Below are 10,361 nucleotides of genomic sequence, written 5' to 3' on the forward strand. Positions count from 1 at the left end.
TTTCCTTTGTACGAATTATTTACCAGTACCTCAACTAGAGGATACATTTTTATAAATGTGCATGTTGGGGAGGAAGATGGTTACTACTTTGTTTCTCTCCACATTGCCTAGCACCATGCTGGGCACTCACCGGGTCCTCAGTAAAGAAGTGGTTGGTTTATACCTGTCTTCCACTGGCACAAATTGCATTACACTTGCATTTATACACAGAATGACTGGTGAATCAATATATATCCTATGTGGAGCCAAGCAGCAGGACAAGGTTACAGCAAGCTGTTAGTACAATGACAGGAGAAGTGAAGGTGATCATGAATGCCTGGGAGTGCTTGAGCAATATGCCAATCGTTAGGCTGTGAGGGGAAAGTAGTGTCAGTGGACTCAGAGGCAGGTCAGAGTCAAATGTTGAGTCAACACAGCAGGAGAGATTAAGTCTGGGCAAAAGCAAACATAAGAATCAGAGACAGGGAGGGTACAAGCAGTTCAGGAATGAGGGAAATGTGCAATTGGGTATGACAAGTCACAGGACAGGAGCTTAATACTGCAGTTGCTTTCAAAAGCTTGAGGGGCTGTGCTACAAAACTCCTGTCTTCCAAACAAGTCACTGTAAAATATCCTGGGAAGTTAAGTGGTAACTGCTTTCCATGATGACGTGGATTTTGGACTGGTTCATTGACGAATTCCCATAGGACATTACAGTGTCTGGAACATTGTAGGTATGTAATAAATATTTATCAAATGAATTAACACAGAAACATCTGTAGTGAATCTGCTAAGGGCTGACACCTCAATAAGATGCATGTATTTTCTTTCTTGCATTCATTCAACAAACGAAATAAGCACCAAAAAATAATGAATTTCTAATACACAGGAAACTGTGAGGAATACAGATATATACAAACTGCATAATTCCCACCCTCAAAGAATTTTCAGTACCACAGGAATTTTAAGACTTACACTAAAGATATAATAAATGTGAAAATAGTGAGAGGTATAAACAAAATGAATTAGAAATTCATAGAAGTGATTAATTCTGGCAGCAGATTAAAGAGAATTTTATATCTAGTGGGTGACATTCGAGTTAAATACTGAAGGACAGGGAAGCTTGATGACAACAAATATAGGAAAAAAACAACTTAATTAGAAAGAAGGATCATCAGCAAATCACAGTAATGGGAAACTGCATGATTGAGAAACAGATAATGATCTAGTTTGCTTGGGAATATGACACATATTGTGAAGAGAATAGTGAGAGAAGAAGGAAAGGTAGAATGGGCATAGTGGGAACATACCTCAACACAATAAAGGTCATATATGACAAACCTACAGCTAACATCATACTCAACAGTGTCAAATGGAAAGCATTTCCTTTAATATAAGGAACAAGACAAGGATATCCACTATTGCCACTTTTGTTCAGCATAGTTTAAGAAGTCCTAGTCATGGCATTCAGAGAAGAAAAAGAAATAAAGGAATTTAAATTGGAAAAGAAGAAGTAAAACTGTAACTCTTTGCAGATGACATGATACTATACATAAAAAAAAAAATCCTAAAGACCTACCAGAAAACTACCAGAGCTCATCAATGAATTTGGTAAAGTTGCATGACAAAAAATAAATACAGAGAAATCTGTTGCATTTCTGTACACTAATAACAAAATATCAGAAAGAGACATTAAAGAAAGAATACCATTTACCATCACATCAAAACGAATAAAATACCTAGGAATAAACCTACCTGAGGAGGCAAAAGACCAGTACTCTGAAAACTATAAGACAATGATGTAAGAAACTGAAGATGACATAAACAGATGGAAAGATATAACATTTTCTTGGATTAGAATAATCATTATTGTCAAAATTATTATACTACCCATGGCAATCTACAGATTCAATGCAATTCCCATCAAATTATCAATGGCATTTTTCACAAAACTAGAAGAAAAAATCTTAAAATTTGTATTGAGAAACAAAGGACCCCAAGTAGCCAAAGCAATACTGAGAAGGAAAAACGGAGCTGGAGGAATCAGGCTGCCTGATTTCAGTCTATACTACAAAACTACAGTCATGAAAACAGTATGGATTCAACATAAAAAAGGCCATATAAGAAAATCCCACAGAAAACATTATCTCAATAGTGAAAAAGTGAAAACATTTCCTCTAAGATCCAGAACAAGACAAGTGTGCTCTCTCTCACCACTAGTATTCAATATAGTTTTTGAAGTTGTAGCCACAGCAATCAGACAAAAAAAAGGAGAAGGAAATAAAAGGAATACAAATTGGAAAAGAAGAAACAATATTGTCACCTTTTGCAGTTGACATGATACTATAAGGGAAAATCCTAAAGATGCCACCAGAAAACACTTAGAGCTAATCAATGAATTTGGTAATGTAGCAGGATAAAAATTAATACACAGAAATCTCTTGCATTTCTATACACTAACAATGAAATATCAGAAAGAGAAATTAAGAAAACAATCCAATTTACCATTGCAAATAAAATAATAAAATACATAGGAAAAAAACTACCTAAAGAGGCAAAAGACTTGTGCTCCTTAAAATATAAGACATTGATGAAAGAAATCAAATACAACACAAACAGTTAGAGAGATATACCATGTTTTTGGATTGGAAGAATCAATATCGTGAAAATGCCTGTATTACACAAAGCAATCTACAGATTCAAGATAATCCCTATCAAAGAGCCAATGCCATTTTTCACAGAACTATAACAAAAAAATGTTTAAATTTGTATGGAAACACAAAAGACCCTGAATAACCAAAGCAATCTTGAGAAAGAAAAATGGAGCTGGAGGAATAAGGCTCCATGACTTCAGACTATACTACAAAGCTACATTAATGAAAAAAAAGAATGGTACGGGCACAAAAAACAGAAAGATATATCAATGGAACAGGATAGAAAGCCCAGAGATAAACCCACAAACCTATGGCCTCCTAAACTATGACAAAGGCAACAAGAATATACAATGGAGAATATAGAGCCTTTTCAATATGTGGTGTTGGGAAAACTGGAGAGCTACATGTAAATGAGTGAAATTAGAATGTCTGTGACACCATACACAAAAATAAATTCAAAATGGATAAAAGACCTAAATGTAAGGCAAGACAAGATAAAACTCTTAGTGGAAAACATAGGCAGAACACTCATTGACATAAACTGCAGCAAGATCTTTTCTTGATCCACCTCCTAGAGTAACAAAAATTTAAAAAATAAACAAATGGGACCTAATTAAACTTAAAAGATTTTGCACAGCAAAGGTAACCATAAACAAGATGAAAAGGCAACCCTCAGAATGGGAGAAAATATTTGCCAATGAATCAATGGACAAAACACTAATCTCCAAAACACACAAACAGTTCATGCAGCTCAATACCAAAAAAGCAAACAACTCAGTAAAAAATGGGTAGAGGACATAAATGGTCATTTCTCCAAAGAAGACATACAGATGGCCAAGGGGCACATGAAAAGATTCTCAACATCACTAATTATTAGAGAAATGCAAGTCAAAAGTGCAATGAGGTATCACACTCACACCAGTCAGAGTTGCCACCATCAAAAAATCTACAAATAATAAATGCTGGAGAGGGTGTGGATAAAAGGGAACCCTCTTGCAATGTTGGTGAGAATGTAAACTGATACAGCCACTATGTAAAACAGAATGGAGGTTCCTTAAAAAACTAAAAATAGAGCTATCTTATCACCCAGCAATCCCACTACTGGGCATATACCCAGAGAAAACTATAATTCAAAAAGACACATGTGAGAGGGGTGCCTTCAAGATGGTGGAGGAGTAAGACTTGGAGATCACCTTCCTCACCACAAATACATCAAAACTACATCTACATGTGGAACAGCTCCTACAGAACACTTACTGAACGCTGACAGAAGATCTCAGACTTACCAAAAGGGAAGAAACTCCCCATGAACCTAGATAGGGCAAAAGAAAAAAGGAAAAACACAGACAAAAGAATAGGGACAGGACCTGCTTCTCTGAGAGGGAGCTGTTAATGTGGAAAAGTTTCCACACACTAGGAAGCCCCTTCACTGGTGGAGACAAGGGGTGGGCAGAGGGAACCCTTCAGAGCCATGGAGGAGAGCACAGCAACAGGGGAGCAGAGGGCAAAGTGGAGAGGTTCCTGCACAAAGAGTCATTTGCAACCAGCAGCCACCAGCCTGAGAGGCTTGTATAATCGCCCACCAGGGCAGGCAAGTGGGGGCTGGGAGCTGAAGCTTAACCTTCAGAGGTCAGATCCCAGGGAGAGGACTGGGCTTGGCTGCATGAACACAGCCTGAAGGGGGCTAGCATGTCACAGCTATCCTGGAGGCAGATGGCGAAAATGTCTGGACCTGATGAAGAGGCAAAAGACCATTGTTTCAGGGTGCATGAGGAGAGGAGATTCACAGCACTGCCTAAATGATCTCCAGAGATAGCCGCGAGCTGCAGCTATCAGCGTGAACACCGGAGGTGAGCATGAGACACTAAGGCTGCTGCTGCAGCCAACAAGGAGACTCTGTGGAACCACAGGTCACTATCTACACCTCCCCTCCCAGGAGCCTGTGTGGCCCACCAGTGCCAGGGTCCCGTGATCCAGGGACAAATTGCCAGGGAGAACACACAGCGTGCCTCAGCAGTAGAAAGTTCATACCAGCCTCTGCTGTTGGATGCATATTCCATACCCCTCCCTGCCCCCAGCCGGAATGAGCCAAAGCACCCTAATTAGCCGATCCAATCCTTTAACCCTACCTTGTCTGGGTGGGAAAGAGGTACTCTCAGGCGACCTACATGCAGAGGCATGGCCAAATCCAAAGCTGAACCCCAGAATCTGGGCAAACAAAGAAGAGAAAGGGAATCTTCTCCATGCAGCCTCAGGAACAGCAGATTAAATCTCCACAATCAACAGGAGTACCCAGTATCAGTGGAATACCTGAATAGACAATGGATCATACCAAAACTGAGGTGGTGGACTTTGGTGGACTTTGTTTATTGATTTGGCTTCTCTCATCCGTATATATATATATATATATATATATATATATATATATATATATATATAATTTTAATAATTATTATATATATATTACTTATATATATATTATATAAAAACGTATACATTACTTATAAGTAATATATATATTACTTATTTTCTTTTTGTGCATGTATATATGTATGCTTCTATCTGTGATTTTTTCTGTATACCTTTGCTTTTGCCATTTGTACTAGGGTTCTGACTATCCAGTTGTTTTTTGTTTTATTTTTTTTTCTTTTTTGGTGTTTTTTTAATTTTTATAGTATACTTTTTAGCACTTGTTATCATTAGTGGATTTGTTTTTTGTTTGGTTGCCCTCTCTTTCTTTTTTATAACACTTTTTAATTTTTTATTTTTAATATTTTTTGTTTTTTTTATTTTACAAACTTTATTTTCCCTTTTTTAAATTTTTTTCCTCCCTTTTCTTCTGAGCCATATGGCTGACAGGGTCTTGGTGCTCTGGCCAATTGTCAGGCCTGTGCCTCTGAGGTTGGAGAGCTGAGTTCAGGACATTGGACCACAAGAGACCTTCTGGCCCAACATAATATCAAACAGCAAAAGCTCTCCCAGAGATCTCCACTGCAATGCTAAGATCCAGCTCCACTCAATGACCAGAAAGCTATAGTGCTGGACACCCTATGCCAAACAATGAGGAAGATAGGAGCACAGCCCCAACCACTAGCAGAGAGGCTGCCTAAAATATAATAAGTTCAAAGACACCCAAAACACACCACCAGACATAGTACTGCTCAGGAGAAAGAGAAGATCCAGCCTTATCGACTAGAACACAGGCACCAGTGCCCTCCACCAGGAAGCCTACGCAACCCATTGAACCAACATGACCCACTGGGAGGAGACACTAAAAACTACAGGAACCACGAACCTGCAGCCTGTGAAAAGGAGACCCCAAAACACATTATGTTAAGCAAAATGAGAAAACAGAGAAATAACCAGAAGATGAAAGAGCAAGGTAGAGACTCACCAGACCAAACAAATGAAGAGTATATCGGCAGCCTATCTGAAAAATAATTCAGAGTAATGATAGTAAAGATAATCCAAAATCTTGGATATAGAATGAAGAAAACACAAGAAACATTTAAGAAGGATTTAGAAGAATTAAAGAGCAAACAAACAATGATGAACAACAAAATAAATGAAATTAAAAACTCTCTAGAAGGAATAAATAGCAGAATAACTGAGGCAGAAGAAAGGATAAGTCACCTGGAAGACAAAATAGTGGAAATAACTACTGCAGAGCAAAATAAAGGGAAAAAAAAGAAAATAATTGAGAACAGTCTCAGATACCTCTGGGACAATATTAAGTGTACCAACATTGGAATTTTAAGGGTCCCAGGAGATGAAGAGAAAGAAAAAGGGACTGAGAAAATATTTGAAGATATTATAGTTGAAATCTTCCCTAACATAGGTAAGGAAATAATCAATCAAGTCCAGGAAGAGCAGATAGTCTTATACAGGAAAACACCACGGAGAAACACGAAAAAACACAAATTAATCAAACTATCAAAAGTTAAATACAAAGAAAAAATATTAAAAGCAGGTAGGGAAAAGTAACAATTAAGACACAATGGAATCTCCATAAAATTAACGGCTGACTTTTCAGCAGAAACTCTGCAACACAGAAGGGTGTGGCAGGACCTATTTAAAATGATGAAAGGGAAAAAAAAAAAAAAAAAAAAAACTACAACCAAGATTTCTCTACCCAGCAAGGATCTCATTCAGATTCAACAGAGAAATTGAAAGCTTTACAGACAAGCAAAAGCTAAGAGAATTCAGCACTACCAAACCAGCTCTAAAAGAAATGTTAAATGAACTTCTCTAGGAAGAAAGACAAGAGAAGGAAAATACTTATAATAACAAGCCCAAAACAATTAAGAAAATGATAATAGGGACATGCATACTGATAACAACCTTAAATGTAAATGATTAAATGCCCCAACCGAAATACATACACTGGCTGAATGGATACAAAACAAGACCTGTATATATGCTGTCTACAAGAGACACAGTTCAGACCCAGGGGCACATACATCCTGAAAGTGAAGGGATGGAAAAAGGTATTCCATGCAAATGGAAATCAAAAGAAAGCTGGAGTAGCAATTCTCATACCAGACAAATAGACTTTAAAATAAAGCCTATTACAGGAGACAAAAAGGACACTACACAATGATCAAGGGATCAATCCAAGAAGAAGATATAACAATTGTAAATATTTATGCACCCAAGCTAGGAGCACATTAATATTTAAGGCAAATGCTAACAGACATAAAAGGGGAAATTGACACAATCATAGTACGGGACTTTAACACCAATGGTCAGATCATCCAAAATGAAAATAAATAAGGAAACACAACTTTTAAATGATACATTAAAAAAGATGGACTTGATATTTATTTGACATTCCAACCAAAAAGAACAGATTACACTTTCTTCTCAAGTGCTCATGGAACATTCCCCAGGATAGATCATATCTTGGGTCACAAATCAAGCCTTGGTAAATTTAAGAAAATTGAAATTATACCAAGTAACTTTTCCGAAAACACACCTTGACCCTAGATATCAATTACAGGGAAAAATCTGTAAAATAATACAAACACATGGAGACTAAGCAACACACTACTTAATAATCAAGATATCACCGAAGAAATCAAAATAATACCTACAAACAAATGACAATGAAAACACGATGACCTAAAATCTATGGGATGCAGCAAAACAGATCTTAGAGGGAAGTTTAGAGCAATACACTCCTACCTCAAGAAAGAAGAAACATCTCAAATAAACAACGTAAACTTACACCTAAAATCAATTAGAGAAAGAAGAACAAAAAAACCCCCAAAGTTATCAGAAGGTAATAAATCATAAATATCAGATCAGAAATAAAAAAAAGAAATGAAGGAAACAAGAGCAAAGATCAATAAACCTAAAAGCAGGTCCTTTGAGAAGATAAAAACATTGATAAATCATTAGCCAGACTCATCAAGAAAAAAAGGAAAAGCCTCAAATCAATAGAATTAGAAATGAAAAGAGATAAGTAACAAATGACACTGAAGAAATACAAAGGATCATGAGAGATTACTACAAGCAATTATCTGTCAATAAAATGGACAACCTAGGAGAAATGGAGAAATTCTTAGAAAAGCACAACTTTCTGACACTGAACCAGGGAAAAAATAGAAAATATAAACAGACAAATGACCAGCACTGAAATTGAAATGGTCAATAAAAGTCGTTCAACAAACAAAAGCCCAGCACCAGATGGCTTCAAAGATGAACTATATCAAACGTTTAGAGAAGAGCTAACACCTATCCTTTTCAAACTCTTCCAAAATATAGCAGAGGGAGGAATACTCCCAAACTCATTCTACAAGGCCACTATCACCCTGATACCAAAACTAGACAAAGATGCCAAGAAAAAATAAAACTACAGGCCAATATCACTGATGAACATAGATGAAAAATCCTCAAAAAAATATACTGGCAAACAGAAGCCAACAGCACATTTAAAGGATCACATACCATGATCAAGTTGGGTTAATCCCAGGAATGCAAGGATAATTCAATATATGCAAAGCAATCAATGTGATAAGCCATATTAACAAATTGAAGGGGAAAAAACATATGATCATCTCAACAGATGCAGAAAAATATTTCAACAAAATTCAACACTCATTCATGATAAAAACCCTCGAGAAAGTAGCCATAGAGGGAACTTATGCCAACATAATAAAGACCACATACCCACAGCCAACATTCTTAATGGTAAATAACTGAAACCATTTCCACTAAGATTAGAAACAAGGCAAGATTGCCCATTCTCACCGCTATTATTCAACATAGTTTTGGAAGTTTTAGCCATAGCAATCAGGAAGAAAAAGAAATAAAATGAATCCAAATCAGAAAAGAAGAAATAAAACTGTCACTGTTTATAGATGACTTGATAATATACGTAGAGAATCCTAAAGATGCTACTATTAAACTACTATAGCTAATCAACGAATTTGGTAGAGTAGCAGGATACAAAATTAGTGCACAGTTATCTCTTGCATTCTTATACACCAATGATTAAAAATCTGAAAGAAAAAGTAGGGAAACACTCCTGTTTACATTGCAAATAATTAAATAAATAAATAAAATCCCTAAGAATAAACCTACTTAAGGAGACAAGAGACCTGTATGCAGAAAGTTATAAGACACTGATGAACGAAATTAAGGATGATACAAAAAATGGAGAGATATACCATGTTCTTGTATTGGGAGAATCAACATGGTGAAAATGACTATACTACCTAAAGCGTTCTACAGAATCATTGCAATACCAGTCAAATTACCACTGTCATTTTTTACAGAAAAAGAGAAAAATATTTCACATTTGTGTGGAAACACAAAAGACCCCAAATAGCGAAAGCATTCTTGAGAAAGAAAAATGGAGCTGTGGGAATCAGGCTCCCAGGATTCGACTACACTACAGAGCTACAGTAATCAAGACAGCGTGGTACTGGCACAAAAACAGAAAGATAGATCAATGGAACAGGATAGAAAGCCCAGAGATAAACCCACACACATATGGTCAACTTATATTTGATAAAGGAAGCAGGAATGTACAGTGGAGAAAGGACAGCCTCTTCAATAAGTGGTGCTGGGAAAACTGGACAGGGACATGTAAAAGTATGAGATTAGATCATTCCCTAACACCATACACAAAAATAAGCTCAAAATGGATTAAAGACCTAAATATAAGGCCAGACGCCATAAAACTCTTAGAGGAAAACTTAGGCAGAACAGTCCATGACGTAAATCACAGCAAGATCCTTTTTGACCCATCTTCTAGAAAAATGGAAATAAAAACAAAAATAAACAAATGGGACCAAATGAAACATAAAGGCTTTTGCACAGCAAAGGAAACCATAAACAAGATGAAAAGAGAAACTTCAGAATGGGAGAAAATATTTGCAAATGAAGCAACTGACAAAGGATTGATCTCCAAACTTTACAAGCATCTCATGCAACTCAGTATCAAAAAAAAAAACATAAAACAAAAAACAAACAAACAATGTAATCTAAAAATGTGCAGAATACCTAAAAAGACATTTCTCCAAAGAAGATATATAGAATGACAACAAACTCATAAAAGTATGCTCAGCATCACTAATCATTACAGAAATGCAATGCAAAACTATTATGAGGTATTCCCTCACACCAGTCAGAATGGCCATCATCAAAAAATCTACAAACAATAAATGCTAGAGAGCATGTGGAGAAAAAGTAACCATCTTGCACTGTTGGTGGGAATTCAAA

Source organism: Mesoplodon mirus, assembly GCF_964341445.2.
Source record: "Mesoplodon mirus genome assembly, chromosome: X".
In the NCBI taxonomy this organism is placed as follows: Eukaryota; Metazoa; Chordata; class Mammalia; order Artiodactyla; family Ziphiidae; genus Mesoplodon; species Mesoplodon mirus.